Source organism: Bidens hawaiensis, unplaced genomic scaffold (assembly GCF_021521415.1).
Source record: "Bidens hawaiensis isolate Kalapana, Puna unplaced genomic scaffold, B.hawaiensis_p1.1 tig00014913_1, whole genome shotgun sequence".
In the NCBI taxonomy this organism is placed as follows: domain Eukaryota; kingdom Viridiplantae; phylum Streptophyta; class Magnoliopsida; order Asterales; family Asteraceae; genus Bidens; species Bidens hawaiensis.
The window spans coordinates 571,687-590,138 of NW_027492324.1; the positions used below are offsets into that span (position 1 = coordinate 571,687).

The 18,452-nt window shown below is 34.4% G+C and overlaps 2 pseudogenes across 1 annotated transcript; one reads left to right on the plus strand and one right to left on the minus strand.

Annotated features, from left to right (window-relative positions):
* The first annotated feature begins 4,611 nt into the window (after positions 1-4,611).
* Positions 4,612-6,310, plus strand: LOC143548159 (protein translation factor SUI1 homolog 2 pseudogene; annotated as a pseudogene). Its single transcript, XR_013137897.1, has 2 exons — positions 4,612-4,727; positions 5,788-6,310. The product of XR_013137897.1 is annotated as a protein translation factor SUI1 homolog 2 pseudogene (transcript).
* A 5,380-nt stretch (positions 6,311-11,690) lies between these two features.
* Positions 11,691-18,026, minus strand: LOC143548160 (calcium-dependent protein kinase 9-like; annotated as a pseudogene).
* Between the last annotated feature and the right edge of the window lie 426 nt (positions 18,027-18,452).

Sequence of the window (18,452 nt, forward strand, 5' to 3'; positions counted from 1 at the left end):
TTCTTTGTATGAAAATATTTGTCTATTTCTTATTTCAGTTGATTATAATTTATTATTTGTACGAAAGTATTTTTAACTAAATTAAATTAAAAATTATTTTGTTGTGTATTACACGGGTAGTTCGTGTTCGTTCCATTCGTTTAAAAAAACATTTGATCCTCATGTACTACACTTTACTCTTACATAATGTTATTATATATGTTAATACAGTGTATGTTAAGGTAAAGATGGTATCAAACACAAACAAAATGGAGAGCTTTCATTGATTTAGTCCGTTTTTGAACTGTTCGACCCTTACACAGGTCATAAAATCTCAAAAGGATATCTGATGGTTACCGTCCTTTTATCTCCTTCCTCCAATACTGGACCCCTAACCCATCTAATACAATCGTCGCCTACCATCACTCCGACCCTAAATTTTAAATCACTGATCGTAACCCTATACCCCTGCTCCCTTTTGATTTCGTTTAATCCAGTGAAAACAAAGGCTTCTATTCTTCGATTCAAGGTTAGTACAGCCCTATTGATTCGTTTTTGGCATTCAAGGTTAGTACAGTCCTATTGATGATTTTTAACAAATGAACACAAACATGTTCACTTTTAAATGAACACACATTAACACAAATATTTGGTTCATTTACTATTCGTTTTTGTTTAAAGTTAAATGAATGAACACAAACATGCATTTGTTCAAGTTCATTCGGTTCATTTAGAGTGTCCTAAAACCATATATAGATCTAAAAATCATGACTCATCTGATAACAAAGGAAGCAATACAAACATGTAAAAAAATATAATATTATCATTTAGTTTCATATACTAAGTGAAAACAATATAAGAAGCTAATAATTAAAAATTAATATTAAATGAATTTTTGTACCAGTGCTTTGCAGCACGTGGTGACAAGGATGATTTTACATGATGTTTTAAAGCTGACTCTCAAAGTGCAACACAATTACAGTTAAAAGCATACACTAAAAGCTAATTGCAAATTAAAAGAAGCCAAACTGTTTATCAGTTCACCTTTAGACCTACCATGTTCAGCCAACCTTGAAGCTCCTGGATACCACCTCTGATCCTCTTGATACTTTTAACTACTCTCGAAGTTCTGCATATTCTCCATACTACAAACTCAAGGTTATACAATGAATAGGAAAAGAAAGAAATGTTCATCTAGACATCTAGTCAAAATAGTATTTGATATATTATGGAGTATAACCAATTGTAAAATGACTAATTTTAACCCGATTCCGTTTTCACCAAAACCCGTCTTGACCCAAACCGAATGACGCTTCTATAAAATGGCTCGGATTGAAATTAAATCAACATGGCCCAGATTAAAATGAAATCATTTTGCATAGACCCATTTTGACCCGAACTAATTTTGCTTAGGACCCGTTTTGACCCAAAATAAATTTGCTAAAACCCGTTCTGACACTAACCCATTCTAACACCCATTTTTCGACTTCCGGTTGTCTCTGGGCTTGTGTCAGCCACGCTTCCTAGAGTTACACATGTACTTACATAAATACCTAACTTACATTACTTAAACACATTAAAGAAAAATAAGTAAAGTAAAAAACCAAATTAAAAACATGAAACCACGTGAACTATACACGACTTAAAGCAAAATTTTTAGAAATTAAAAATCACCCAAATGAAAAATTTTTCAACCACATTAATTAGTAAGTTATACATATATATATATATACTAATTTACACTTTATTGATGTTTAATATAAAAAATCTATAAGTTTATTGCTCTATTTAGCATAAACCATCACATGTGTTTTACATAAAAAAAAAGTATTCACTGTAACACCGCGACTTTTACCCTCCTTAATTTTAAGCCCAAATGTACTAACTTAGAAAGTATAGGGACTGATTTGCAATTTCTGAAAATCTTGTCCCGTCGCGATACGCGACGGGGGTAACATGTAACCCATCGCGTAGCGCGATGGGGTTGCTGAGTCAGTGGACACGTGTTGAACACCGTGTCGACACGTGGCGCAAAATGACAGGCCACGTGTCACCACCGCATAAGGCGGTGTAAAAAGGCGGCGTCGCGATACGCGACGGGCCACAAGGGACCCATCGCGTACCGCGATGGGGTCCAAAAACGGCTATAAAAGGGGGGTGATGGGCTTGAGCTCATTTGATCCCAAAACACACCTTCCTTTACACACACTTAACCTCGTAAGGCGTGCCCCTTTTGCCGTAACAAGCCGACGTGTTGTTTTCTCGTATTTCGTGCAAGAAACGAAGTTATAATCAAGTAGCAATCACTTAAGCGAGTAGATCAAGATTCTGCCTTTTTCTTATTATCAATCTAAGCATCAGAATTAAGGTAAGAGTTATGTTTAAGTTATTTGAATTATAGCCTAGACTATCAATCAAGGCTATGGCCTTTAACCTTGATCGTATTTTATAAATCATTCACAATCATGTTTTCATAAACGTTACTTCATAAAGAAGTAATGTCAAATAAAAAGATATATTTTGACGGGCATGTAGTAACTGGAAGGGGGTATCACTAGTAGTAAGTTTCTTGCCTAAGGAAAAGTAATTCGCATAAATCCCAATCAACCGAGGGAGCCGTTTACTTACCTGGAGAAACTTACCAACGTGTTAGAACCTATTAGGCCAAAGCATGCTATATCAAACGTCACATAAAACCAAGTGTTTTCAATCACAGTCAAGGATAAACGATTTCAAGGTTAAGCTTACAATCATAGCTTAATCATCATTCAAAACATTCATACGAACCTATTGTGTATAGGATAAGTATCATTCACAATCAATCAATCAGTCAAGGTTTTCCAACACCGACAGTACAGGTGAATACGTTAACCTTTTCAATCAGTCAAAACTTATTTATACTCAATGAGACGAACGGGTGTTTGTTTTAACGAGTCAATCAATGTCTACATGAGATCGTGTAATCTCTAAAACGTTACAATACAAAGTAGAGAATAAAATCAACTCAGACCGAATACGCATGTGTATGGATCCAAACATAACTGTTAAAGCTCAATCAATCAATCAAAGGCAATGAAGCCATGAGCTTAAACGGTCATGACCAGTTCTCAGTTCAGGGTCGTTTGGCTCGGGGAATACCGTTGTGTGTATAGGGCAGTGGTACATATACCGGAAGTAGAAATGCTTCCGCTGAGATTGTCAAGAAAACAACATTTGTATTGTAATCGTCACTCAAAATGTTTTATTGAGTCATACGTGTTCACCAGCATATAGCTGATAAGTGTTAATAGCATTAACAAGGATTGGAGTCTTAAATATAGAAGCACGTACAAGATGGCTCCGTTTTTGATATATAATCCTTGTATAATGAAAATATATCTTGTGTAAACTAACACTCGGGTATTTAATTCCCGAGTAAAATTTTTAATGTAAATTAATATTATATTCAACCTAAAAGTCTTCCGCTAAAATTAAACTCTTATATATTTACAAAACAGGTACCAACTTGTGGTCACACGCCTATGCCCTAAGTGTGGGTGTGACATTCACCAACTCAAATGTCATGTCCTTATATAACTCTCTTTGCTCATCCCTACATTCAATTCAAGTGAAAATAAAAACTCAGTAATGGGCTCATAGCATAACATTATAAAGTCTATAAAAGTCTATTTCTTCAACAAAAAACCATTTTTTAAATAAGCGTATAAACCTGAAGTGAGACCCTGGATGAAACCCGATCCAAGTATGGTGTTTCAAAGGGGTTACCAAGTTGTCTACATATAAGAACACCAGATCAGGGTTCCGCCAACTACCTCTATTTTTTTCCAATCGAACATCTTGTAATCATTGGAGATGTTTTTCATAAGACTCATTGTAATCGGAGGCCTCCACCACTGACGTCGAGGAAAGGGTGGAGTTTGATAGGATTCGAGAAGAGAAAATTCCAATGTGAAGAGGATGGACAACGTGAAGAGATAATCAGTTTGACCAGATTAAACCCATCAGACCTATGACGTGAATTTTAAAGCATAAACGGGTTAAATCCAATGAGAGCTCACCATTTACAAATAAAGTAATCTGGTGACTCGATAGGGGGTGGGGCACCACGACACCGATTCCCCGACAAAACCCCCGATTTCCCGAGAGTTAGATAGCCGATAGTAGTAGAAGCTCTAAGGCCGCTTTTCCTGACAAGGAATAGAGTAAGGCCTTTACCGATCCTGAGTTAAGGAGTTTTTTTATAAACAACTTATCTGAAAGAAGGCTTTGCAATAAACGAATTCTTTGATTTGAAAAGCTCCTTTCCTAATCGACCTTTCGCCTTCCGTTATTTGATCTTTTTTTGGATCTTCTTATCTTATTAAGTAGCTAAATGAAGTATCATCAATTGAGAAATGACAATAAGTGATGTGAGTTAAAGACCCAGAACGGGCTACAGATCTATACTAATGAAGTTTTTATGTAAGAAAGTCAAGCCAATGATTTTTTAGTAGACAATTGTATAGATATTTAGATTAAAAAATAATATACAACTTTTTCTAAAACAATTAACATTATCTTAATTGAATATGAAACCGCACATGAGCTGTCGTCACACGCATAACCCGACCCGTCAACCCGTAGACACACCGCCGTAGAAAGGACCCGGTTGGTTTCTATATAAACCCACAACCATTGATCTTCGTCAATCGTCAACACACACTTCCATCATCTTTATTGTTCGTGTTGACCCCAATCACAGGCTTTCGGTAAGATCTTTCTTTAATCATTTATTATTATGATTTTGTATTCGATTGATTCGAATTACACATGATCCATTGAACTGTGTTGATTTGATTGTTGAATCTGTGATCGATTGTATGTGTTAATACGTGTTGTTGTTGATCTGATCGGTTCTGTTGGTTTAATTTTGACGGTGATTAATAAAGTTTGTTGTTTTAATAATCTGTTATTAGGATCTAGGGTTTATTTTGGTTGTGGTTGGTGGTTGGTGGAATCGATTAATTAAAGTTATTAGGATCTAGGGTTTCCATGAATTCAAAAGGATAATTAATCGATTGTGATCGTTGAGTTGCGATTGATCATTCTCTTGATCGAATTCGATTCGATTAACTTTGATCTGATTTGATTATTTGTGCTTCGGTTAATTAATTTCTCTGAACAAAATAGGCTGATCTGATAATAAAAAATATAAAATTTTTCGATTTTAGAGGTGATTTGTGCTTAGGTTAATTTTTTGATTGGATCAAAATATGTTGATCTGTTTATAAAGCATAAAAAATCTTGGTATTTATAGATATTTGGAGATGATTTGTGCTTTGCTTAGGTTAATTTCTTGATGTAAATTATTTAAAAAAAAATATGCTGATCCAGTTATGAAACATATAATTTTTGAGTTTTTGAGGTGATTTGTGCTTAGGTTGATTAATTTTTTGATGCAAAAAATATGCTGATCTGATTGTAAAACATAGAAAATTCTACATATTGATTGATTTGTAAGGTGATTTGTGCTTAGGTTGATTAGTTTCTTGATGTAATTTATTCTTAACAAAATATGCTCATCTGATTGTAAAACATACAATGTTCTTGAAATTGATTGTTTTGTAAGGTGATTTGTGCTTAGGTTGATTAGTTTCTTGATGTAAATTATTATGAACAAAATATGCTGATCTGATTATACAACTTAGAAAATTTCTTGAAGTTTATCGATTTTTGGAGGTTGTTTTTTGAATTTAACAACTTGAAGTGGAAATTTATGTACTTGAATTTGAAACTGATGTTTGTTCTTTATGTTTGTTTATGAAACAGTAAGTACACAATCATCATTCAAACAAAGTTCATGGTTGATATAGAAGTTCAGATCCCATCTGCTTTTGATCCATTTGCTGACGTTGACCACGATTCAGGAGGCGGTGCCGGAGTCAAAGAGTATGTTCATATCCGCATACAACAAAGAAATGGTAGAAAAAGCTTGACAACAGTTCAGGGTCTGAAAAAAGAGCTCAGTTACGAGAAGATTCTCAAAGATTTGAAGAAAGAATTCTGCTGCAATGGCACCGTCGTGCAGGATGGGGATCAACGCAAGAACGTGTCTGCGTTCTTGACCCGTGCGGGTATTGTGAAGAAGGATCAGATCAAGATTCATGGTTTTTGAAAACAAAGTGGTTTGATTTTTCGTTTGGTTGTGTTTGCTTATTGATGCCTACTACTACTGTTTCTTGACTTCTGTTTATGTGTTTTTGTGGTTTGCTGTAATGGATGTTATGTGTAAGTGGACAATGATGTTCACCTCTTTGGTTGGTCATAATAAAATAAAAGCCTTTAGTGTGTTCATTGTTTTCTTGAAACTTCTTTTCCAAATTCTTAATTTTTCCAGTATAATGCTGTTGCGTCTTGAGATCATAATTGACAGCTCTAGTCGGTGTTGTTGCGTCTTGAGATCTTAATTGCCATACTTCCGTGTTTCCATGTTGAGACCTTCGATAAACTTTTGCCATAATTCCGCGTTCCACTCTCCTTTGCGACCTGAAAAATGGACAAATTCCTTCTCAAGGACTACATACATAATTCTAGATAATATCTTTGATATATGTTTATGCAATACCTACACTCTACCAAAAAGCTCACAAGTCATGAAGCTTTTCACTTCTATTGGTTGTGATGTTGATGTTTTTGCCGTAGAGGTGCACAAATCGGGTTTTTCAAATACCCGGGTTCGGGTATGACCGGGTATTGGAAAATCGGGTATTAGTAAAAACCGGGTCGGGTTTGGGTTCGGGTCCGGGTATTGCCTCTAAAAACCATACCCTATGCATCGGGTTCGGGTAGGGTATAGAATCGGGTATTTGAATACCCTATTTTCGGGTATTGAAAAAACCCTATTTGTGGGTTTTTTGGGGCTTTTTTTCGGGTATTTTTCGGGTATAGGTTGGATTTTTTAAAAGGTTGCACTTTTTAGGGGTATTTTTTGGATATTTTTAAGGTATTTTTCGGGTATTTGAAATACCCAATTTCGGGTATTGGAAAAACCCTGTTTCGGTTATGGAACTGGTTCGGGTTTTCAGGTATTACCGGGTACAAATCGGGTCCGGTTCGGGTTCGGGTTCGGGTTCGGGTTTTAGTACCGAAATGCATACCCTATCCGTACCCTACGGGTAGGGTTGGGTACGGGTTCGGGTATTAAAAACCCGGATATTAAAAAAACCGGTTTCGGGTTTTTGTTTCGGGTCCGGTTTCGGGTTTAGGTTTTTTGTGTACCTCTAGTTTTTGGTGTTTTACACTCCCTAGCAAGTTTTTTAGGCTTTTTACAGTAATGGCATTTTGGTCTTGTGATTGATCGAGGTCAACCCGTTTGGTATTATGTTTTTTGCTTTTTAGAAACCGAATTTCAGGTTTAGTTTTGATTTTGCGTGTACCCATTCATGAAAATATAAACCTCTAAAAATGCTGAAAAAATAACTGTAATTTTTATCATCCCCTAACACACACACACACACACTATCTCTCTCCATTCTATGATAAAACACTTACACATCCAAGATTTTGAATCGATTACTGAGTTGAGCATCGGAAGGTGGTCTAGAGACCTCGGTCTCTGACCCCTTCTAACGGGTTCGTTTATTTTGCCGATATGAGCCGAGTTAGAGAAGTTGTTGTCTTCATTTTCATCATCGGAGAGCATTTACTCATATCAATCTATGTTTCTTCAATTAAACTCTTCAATTTTCTTTGGATCTTACAATTTGTTCTTCATCATCGAGATTCTCTAAATACACCACTACTTTCTTTAACTCATCATCATCATCATCATCATCGTACTCAGTATATCCCACCAATAGCAAAGCTATGGTAGGGTCTAAGGAGGGTAAGATGTAGACAGCCTTACCTCTACCCCATGGGGATAGAGAGGCTGCTTCCGGTGAGACCCCCGGCTCGATAGTAGTTTTGCATCAAGCCTTGGACATAAGACACATAGCACTCAATCATCGGGGCACCGGCTGACCGGTGCATGTACCCTTGTCTTTCGGCTATCAACGCCACCACATGATGCCTGATTAACCTTTCGCCACTTTTAAACCTTATTTTCATGAGATTAGCAAAATAACATCAAAATTAGTGCAATTTCACTTTTGCCACCCGAGGGTTCACACATATATACATTATATGCGAGCACCGCAAGCAGGGCGTTCTGAAATTGTATTACAAGAATTGTATTACAAGAATTCAAGTCGAGAGAAACAAACAACACTTCGAAGGAAGGTTTGAAATCGACAACGGTGACGGGACACGATCAGGCCCGGCTCCTGGGTGAGCCTACTATGCCTTGGGCCTCCTATTTGTAAAGGCCTCATAATTTTAGCCCTCTAGTTTCATTTTTGTCGACGTACTAGTCTGTTTGTTGTCTCTTTTGAATTATTATACCTATGAATAAAATATGTTTACGTTTTCCAACTTAAATGTATATTATATTATTTTGTTATCTATAAACATATTTGATTTTGAGAATAGTGCAACCAAGTGAGTTAGAATTATTGAGTCAAACACACAGCTGTTGATATAAGGTATACTATAGATTTATTTACTTACACTATCTAGTCGAAATCCATATAATTAAAGTGTTTATCTTCTTGCCAACTGTAAATAATATTTTTGAGCATGCCAATATTAACTTAGATTTTTCTCCTAACTAAATATTTTAGTTGATTGTTAGTTCTAAATCCAAATTCCAACAAAGAGGGATTACAATATTGAAATTTTATAAAGACCTCAATTTTAAGTTTCGCTTTAGGCCTCCACTACGGTTGAGCCGGCCCTGGACACGATCAATTGATGAACTACATATGGAATTCCAATGTCGACATATTCGAGATCATAGGGAAGGCATTCCAATTCGTGTGTGTGTGTGTCTGCGACTAAAGCGAAAGTATGATGAGCGTTTGATGGTTAAAAATTAGGGTTTAAATAATAATAATAATTTGTTTATGCAATGGCTCTAATGCGAACTTTAACAGCACTTGCATCATTAAATCCTGTATTTGAAAAAAAAAATGCCAAAGATCTTCCTCAACAATTTTGCTATCATCACCTTCATAATCTTTTGTAACTATCTTTAATGGAATCTCAGTTTCATGAACTCTACTGAGATGGCAACCATTCATGTGACTATCTTTATCAGATTTCCATGATTCTTGCAATTGGAATTTTAGACTGCTAACGGGTTCCTTTTTTTATCTATGCAACATCATCAACAAAACAGTTTTGAAACTCACCTCCATGCCCGTTAAGCATTTCACCAAACACTTTGTGTATTGAAAGTTAATCTTGAAACGGTTCATCAACAAAGTTAAGAATAAACTAGTTATTAAGTTTATTTTGGTACGTTTATTTTGTAGGTATTTCCAGTTATTCATTTACATCAACATCCTGTTCACTTAATTTTAAAATTCTAATTTCACCATGCTTAACAATAGTATAAGACTTGTTTATGTAGGACATGGGTTCACATTTTATTAAAAATATTAATAAAATAAACGCTAACAACATATTTTATTAAAAAATATTAATAAAATTCTAACTCACCTGATTTTAAGAACTAGACCTTCCTACACTAATCCGAAATTGTTCATCATTAGCTTCACAAATTTGCTACCATAGCCTTTATAAGTTCTATACACGATCAATTGATTCGATCTTTTATCTACACCAGCCTTTTCATGTAAGATTTTAAGAAATATCTACCATAACCTTTTCCTACCCAAATTAAGCCACTCAAAAGGCAAATTAGAAGAATATTGTGGATTATTAATTGGTTTTAATTTACAATTTTTTATGTAATAAAAAATGATTCAAGTATTATACTAGTCTTGTTAATGTCTAATTTGGTCTCTCTAATTCTCCATGACTTTTGTTTTCCCATTTGAAACCTTGACATATGTTTTCTTGTTTATTTACAAAAGAGTTAATGGCCATTTTCGTCCCTGTGGTTTGCTGCTTTAGCCACTTCAGTCCAAAGTTTGAAATTTTGTCAATTTAGTCCTTATAGTTTTAAACATTAGCCAATTACGTCCTCCCGTCTAACGGCATCCAACTAGGCCGCTAGTTTAAGGGGTATTTTTGTCTTTCTCCTGTTTATTTTTAGTTAATGGTCATTTTCGTCCCTATGGTTTGATACTTTTGTTATTTCAGTCCAAAGTTTGAAATTTTTTCAATTTTATGTTTAGTTGAATTCAGTTTTTTTTTTTTTGCTACTTTTTCTACTAAGTCCATGATGGAATTCATTGGTAAAGTGGTCAGGGTAATTCCCTAAAATCGAACTATACCGAAAAAGCTAAAATCGTTTCTTTGATTAATGCATAATAGTCAGGGTTTAGAGTTAACATATCGCAGCAAACATCTGGGTCGACATCAACATCAAGAGGTCGAATATCCCGCATTTCCATGTTTGCTCAAAAAATCGATGCACTAAATCACATGTGTGTTTTTCAAATCGTGGTATTGTTCTTGAATTCGTCGAATTCAATCCCAGAGTTGTTGATTTAAACAATTCAAGAACAACGCTACGATTTTGAAGAACAAACATGCGATCTAGTGTATCGATTTCTTGAGCAAACAAGAAAATGCGGGATATTCGACCTCCTAATGTTGATTTCATCCAAGATGTTTGCTACGATATGTTAATCTCCAAACCCTAACTATTATGCATTAACCAAATAAACGATTTTAGTTTTATCGGTATAGTGCGGTTTCAGTTAATTACCTTGACCACGGGGGGGGGGGGGGGGGGTGATTTTGTTTTGGTCTATAACTCCTAAGAGCATAATCCAAGCCCAAAATCATCGAGCATCGACCAAAACAGGTCTACATTTACTCTGTCGACAACAATAATCACCCCCCTCTTATTTAGTTTCTAGCCATTTCATAAACTCCCCCCCCCCCCCCAATGGTGAAATCGATACACTAGATTGCATGTGTGTTCTTCAAATCGTGGTGTTGTTCTTGAATTCTTCAAATTGACAACAACTCTAGGGTTGAATTTGACGAATTCAAGAACAATACCACGATTTGAAGAACACACATGCGATTTAGTGCATCAATTTCTTGAGCAAACATAGAAATGCGGGATATTCGACCTCTTGATGTTGATTTCGACCCAGATGTTTGCTATGATATGTTAACTCTAAACCCTAACTATTATGCATTAATCAAAGAAACGATTTTAGCTTTTTCGGTATAGTTCAATTTTAGGGAATTACTCTGACCACTTTACCAATGAATTCCATCATGGACTTAAAAGTAGCAAAAAAAAAAAACAAAAACTGAATTCAATTAAACATAAAATTGAAAAATTTTCAAACTTTGGACTGAAATAGCAAAAGTATCAAACCACATGGACGAAAATAACCATTAACTAAAAATAAACAGGAGAAAGACAAAAATACCCCTTAAACTAACGGCCTAGTTGGATGCCGTTAGACAGGAGGACGTAATTGGCTAATGTTTAAAACTATAAGGACTAAATTGACAAAATTTCAAACTTTGGACTGAAGTGACGAAAGCAGCAAACCACAGGGACGAAAATGGCTATTAACTCTTTACAAAAATCAATACATCAAATAGTATAATATAACTTAAGTCTTACCATGTCCAAAAAATTGAACTTTCAAAATAAAAAAAAAGTGAGACATGTTCAAACTTTAGATAAGACACCCATGTTTAAGTCAACTAGATAGCATTCAAACTTTAAAATTTTGGCCAAACACTCGAAACTAGAAATATGATTACAGAACATTTGTGCATATTTTTACAGAATTCCACAAGAAAATACAAGCCCAAACCCTAACAACAACCGAACAAACGCATAACTGGTTCGAACCACGTTCATGGACTTCGATTGAATCGAGCTCAAGGTTCATAACATCTCATTAAGTTAAAGTAACTCGGGTCTTTTTTAATCACAGCGAAACTGTCTTAGAACAGCTTTGCTCCTCCCTGTGTTCCACTTCTCATCATGTTGCAGAATTCTTCATAATTTATCTTTCCATCCTGCAAAAATGATTTCATTTAGATTGAAAGTTAAATAAATAAAAACAATTAAAAAAGAAAACAACGAAGAAGAGCTCACATTATCGGTATCCACTTCTGATATAATCTCTTTGATGGTTGCCTCATCACCCATTCCATATTCTTTCATTGCTGTTTCTAGTTCATCTCTTGTAATAAACCTGAACATAGACCAAATTTTTATTTAAGTTCACGGTGTGAACATCTAACACGACACAGTTCTAACACGAAGAGGGTCTCAGTCGTTTTAGGTCAACTTCATAGGTTCAAGTGTTGACCCGTTATCCCGTGTATTTTTATAATTTTTTTAAGAATATTTTTTATGTAATAATTGGGTATTTTATGCCAAAACTTAAAAGATAAAAAAGAAACGTGTATCAAGTTTCTAAAATGCAACTATTTTACATAGATTTGTATCTTTGGTTGTAAAATTTTGTTATTTTGAGACTATTAATATCAAAAACATAAAACAATATAATTTTGTGTGGTTAAACAGCCCGTGTTTGTGTCATCCCATGTCGTGTTCAGGTTCATGTGTCAGACACAATTTTTGGGTTCGTGTCAATTTTTCAGCTTCAACCCACCAATACGTGAACACGACCCATTTAACACCATATTACCCATTTAGGGGTAGGAGTCATCAAAAGTCAAATTTCAATAATACTGTTTTAATATTTAACATATTAAATTACATACCCGCTGCCATCTGTATCAAAATGCTGAAACGCTTTATACAAATCTTCTTCACGTTCTAGTTTGTGTCGATGCATTGTTGCTGTGATGAACTCAATGTAGTCAATCGACCCGTTTCCATCTACATCCGCCTGTAAATGAAATCGTTAAATCTTGAAAATTTAACTTCTTTTAATGTTTGAGAAATGTTATTTTAACAGAAAAATCTTTAAATCTTGAATATTCAAAGTTCATTTTTTATGTTTGAAAAATGTTTTTAACCAATAATTTTTAAATCTTGAAAATTCAAGTTCATGTTTTATTTTCGAGAAATGTTACTTTGATAGAGAGAATTCTTTAAATCATGAATATTCAAGTTCATTCTTTTATGTTTGAAAAATGTTTTTAACAGAGACTTCTTTATATCTTGAAGATTCATTTTCATTTTTTATGTTTGAATAATGTTCTTAACAGAAATTTAAATCTTAAAAACTCAAGTTCATTTTTCATGTTTCAAAAATATTATTTTCAATTGAGAACTCTTAAAATCTTGAAAATCCGGTTGTACTTTTTGATGTTAGAAAAGAAAAGGTTTTTAACAAAGAAAGAATCTTAAGAAAAATTCAAACCAACTTACAGCATCCATAAGTTGTCTAACTTCTGACTCAGTGAGTTTTGACCTCAGTCTAGCCAACCCGGTTTTAAGTTCTTATCGTGCCACTTTTATCCGTATCCATATTCATAAACATCGATTTCAGTCCTTGGATTTCCTCTGTTGATAGATTTTCAGCAATTACCTGAATTTCAAAAGGCATAAAAAATTAAATCATCATTTACATAATATAGTTCCCATAATCAAATTTCACAGACCAACCATTCAAAAAATAAATAAATAAAAGGAAAACAATTGCTTCAGGCCAAACAAACCGATATATTTAGCCCGTTAACCAACCCGTCCCTTTTGTTGCCTTACCCATATGCCTAAAGTGTAAGTCTATTTATCGATTTGTAAGTGTTAGTTCGTTTATTTTAATCGAACACTTAAACAAACAAATTTCTTGTTCGTGTTTGTTCATTAATAATACGAACATGTTCGGGTTCATTTATGCTCATCAAACGGCTCACGAACACAAAAGAACATAAATATCAAAAATGAAAAATAAAAGAACAAATATAAATGAATACCAATTAAAAGTAAATGTAAATATCCAAATTAAAGACTAAAATACTGTCATCATTACAACCAAGAGTTCAAAAGTGAACAAAGATATCAAACCAAAGACTTTAAAATATAATAAAAAGTATATCTAAATAAATATTTAAACAAACAATCGTAATGAGCAAGCATAAATGAACGTTCACAAACGGGACATGCATGTTCGTTCGTTTATTTAAGTGATCAAAAAACTTATTTTCATGTTCGTTCATTAAATAAATGAACGAACTTCTCGTCGAACGGTTCACTGGACGTTCGGTTTGTTTACATGCCTATCTATTTGGCTAGCATTTTAGTCAGCTCAAATTGGAAAAAAGTTTAAAAAACTTAAAATGCGGGTAAACCCAACCCAACCCGCCATTTTAGCCAATATAATATAGAAAAACCTTGAGAGCAAGTTTCTTGAGTTTATTCATAGCTCGGAATTGCTTCATCCTTGAAAGAACTGCACTATCGATTGGCTTATCGGATGCTTCACCATCTTCTCTAATCCATGGATGCTCTATAATAAAAAAAGGCAAAAAATATATTTATTAAAATCATTTTTATGACATGTAAAAGATTTTCACAAATTAAATTAAGATTCAAAATTTAATCATACCAAGAACTTGAGCAGAAGTTATACGCTTTTTCGGGTCAAGTGTGAGCATTCTTTGCACAAGGTTTTTGGCACTAGCCGAAATCGATGGCCAAGGATCAGTTTCAAAATCAATCTCTCCTTTCAAAATCTCATCAAATATTCCTTTCTCGGTCTCTGCAATTTGGTAGGTTTTTTAAGGTTTATGATGAAATGAAATACAGATAAAAATAATCAACCCGTTAGCTTATGATCGTGTAGAATCGAGTTGTGTTTCTAACTATTTAGTGTCATATAGAAATAGCTAAAGAACCGGTCAAATGGGTCAATGGGTCAAAGGGTCAAACAGGATGAAAGTTGCTCAAAGTCAACTTTTAGTGTGATATGATTCGTATAGAGCTTTTCTTTAGTACTTTATACACAGCTATATATGTTTGGACACAGTTAACCTTTATCCAATGTTATTAATTTTTTTAACCACTTACATAGTGTGAGGGTAATACTGTAAAAACATATGACTATTGTGCATGAAATGAGAAAAAGTTTTGTATAAATTACATCCCATTTTTATGTATGCAACCTCCTAATCATTTTTATTCAAACAATTAGATTATTAATGTATTAACATTGTTTAAGTAATCATAAGTTACACAAATTATTAATAAAAAATGGATGAAAGATTAAAGGCCCGTAGTAAACAATGACATCTTCCAACTTGGACTAGTTCTGACCCTTTAATTGACCGGTGAAATCTTCATGTTTTATGTTTGTAAGCAAATAAGTTAGAAGTAGTAGTTTTGATCTGTTTACTTATGAATGGGTCAATTAGAAAGAGCTAAAAGAACCCTAATGGGTCAAACATGCTAAAAGTCATCCACATATTATATTTCAAAGATTTAGGTCATCAGTTTTGAATACCTGTTGTCTTTTTGTAACCATAATAAATTAAATGTAGTAGTTTTGACCAGTTTTCTTATTAAAGGGTCAATTCAGGTTGTTTTATCTCAACCAGGTCAAATAGAAATAGCTAAAAGAAGAACCCTAATGGGTCAAACATGTTGAAAGTCACCAAACACTCAATTTATACAACCTCGTTAGTATTTTTATCCAAAGAGTTATACCATCAATTTTGAATGCTATTGTTTTTTTTTTGTAACCATTGAATGCATTAACTATTTATAAAGAATGGTCAAAAAGATGGCTATGGGTCACACAACAAACCAGTTTTGACCGACCCAAACAAGTTTGGTGAGATTTGCAACTTACCAGCCCAAAATGGAGGTACACCACTGAGTAAAATGTACAACATTACTCCTGCACTCCATATATCTATTTCTTTTCCGTATTTACGCTTTTAATACCTCTGGTGCAACGTAATACGCGCTTCCAACAATATCTCGATATGATTTTCCTGAAATATTTTGTTCCATTATCACAAGATTAGCATAAATCATCATGTACATTTAATATACGCCCTGCTTGCGGTGCGCGCATATAATGTATATATGTGTGAACCCTCGGGTGGGCAAAAGTAAAATTGCACTAATTTTGACGTTATTTTACTAATCTCGTGAAAATAACGTTAAAAGTGGCGGAAGGTTAATCAGGCATCATGTGGTGGCGTTGATAGCCGAAAGACAAGGGCACATGCACCGATCAGCCGGTGTCCCGATGATTGAGTGCTATGTGCCTTATGTCCAAGGCTTGATGCAAAACTACTATCGAGCCGGGGGTCTCACCGGAAGCAGCCTCTCTATCCCTATGGGATAGAGTAAGGCTGTCTACATCTTACCCTCCTCAGACCCTACCATAGAATTGCTATTGGTGGGATATACTGAGTACGATGATGATGATCATGTACATTTAAAATGCGTATTGCGTAACCAAAACAAGAAATAAAAATTTTATTTAAAATTTGGGTCTTGATAGACTGAAGGGTTCTTTTGCTGGAAATCTACTTCAAGATTCATGGATAAATACTGAATTAACAAATACGAAACCATATCAGGTTTGTCTGCTAAAAAATACACTTTAAATCCATGGATAAAAGTGACTTATCAAATAATAAAAAGACACAATCTTGCAGGCACTAATAAAAATACAATATTGCATGATTAAATTGGTCGGATTGCCATAACTATACTTGAACGTCCATATAAAAAAACAGATAACTCAAAGGCGAAAAAGGGTAAGGACTCGTTAAAAGATCCATGGATAAAGACTGATTTAACCAATTGTTGTAAGATTCATTCTTGCATGATTCAAGGGTCATTTTGATAAATTCTACTCGAATATCCATGAACAGATTGATTCAGCCGCGTATTATAACTCAAAATTTTAAAAGCGTATATATTTATTGTGCTAGAATTCTACTTCAAGATCCATATATAAAGACTAATTTGACATTCTTCTTAAGGTAAAACACAAATTTGTAGGTTAACATGGCTCAATTACCAAAACTTTACTTGTAGATCCATATATAAAAATATGATTAACCGTAACTTAACACACAATCTAGCAGGACTAACGGATTCATTGGCTAGAATTCTACTTCAAGATCCATCATCGAAGACTAATTTCATAATCTTTTTCAAGTACACAATTTTTCAGGATCAAATGACATAATTGCCATAATTCTTCTTAAAGATCCAAAAATCAACACAGATAAAATCCAAAGCATCGAAAGGGGAACAATCCAAATCATGTGACCATGATTTAACACAAAACCAGCTGAAATCAAGCAATTTAAAGATCCAAAAACAAAACAAACAAAATCAAGAAAATACCTTCTTGAATGAATACCGACAACCCGAAATCAGTTGCCTTTAGCAAAGCCTTCTCACTCTTATCAGACAGCAAGAAATTTTCAGGCTTCAAATCCCTATGCATGACTCCCATAAAATGACACACATGAACCACATTCACAATTGATCTACAAATACCAGCTGCAGCTCTTTCACTATAATGTCCTTTAGCAATAATCCTATCAAACAACTCACCACCTTCACAAACCTCCATAACCAAATGCACAGACTGCTTATCCTCATAGCACCCTTAAACTCCACAATATTAGCCTGACCACTCAAATGCTGCATAATCTAAATCTCCCTTCTCATATCCTCTTTATCACCTTTAGTAATCAACTTCTTTTTACTTATTGACTTACAAGCATACTTTTGACCAGTTGAAATTTGTATACAAGAATATGTAACACCAAACTGACCCCTGCCCAATTCTTTACCCATGGTGTAGTGTTCTTTGACATCTTCAAATGGTTTGCCGAGAATTGAGTCTGATTTGAATACCCTTTTGGGACTAGGTGCCGGCGGTGTTTCTTGGCCGGAATTTGGTCTGCCGGAGCTGGAGATTTGGTGTAAACGATGTTTGCTCGTCGGATCTGTGATTGTAAGGAATACCCAGGTCAGGTCTTGAAGGGTTCTTGGTTTTGCTGATGCAAACGCCCATTTTTGGATCGAAATTGAGATACCCAGATGGGGTTTTGGTGGGATTGAGTCCATGAAAATGAAACCCAGTTTGTTTAAAGGTGGGATTTTTATGGAGTATAATATATGGAGATGGAAGAAGAGAAGAAAGAACGTGGTTGATTGAATCTTGAGAATTGAATAATGTAAGAAGAATGAATATATCCAGACGCGTTTGTTTATTGGTTTGAATGGATTTGACTTGTGGAAGAGGAGGATTATTGTCTACATGTGAAAGTGCCACCACCAGAAAGTGATAGCAACCCAATTAAAAACAACTAATATCTTATCATCTCAATTTCTGATATTTATTTCTCAAATATTAAATATATTATTTCATTAAATAACTCGTTTTTATATGATTTTATAATGTATTATTTATTTTTTAACGGTCATTTGAATTAGTGAAAGAATAGTGACTCACACGATCATCTCCTTCTCCGGTATGGAACCATGAGGTGTAGGC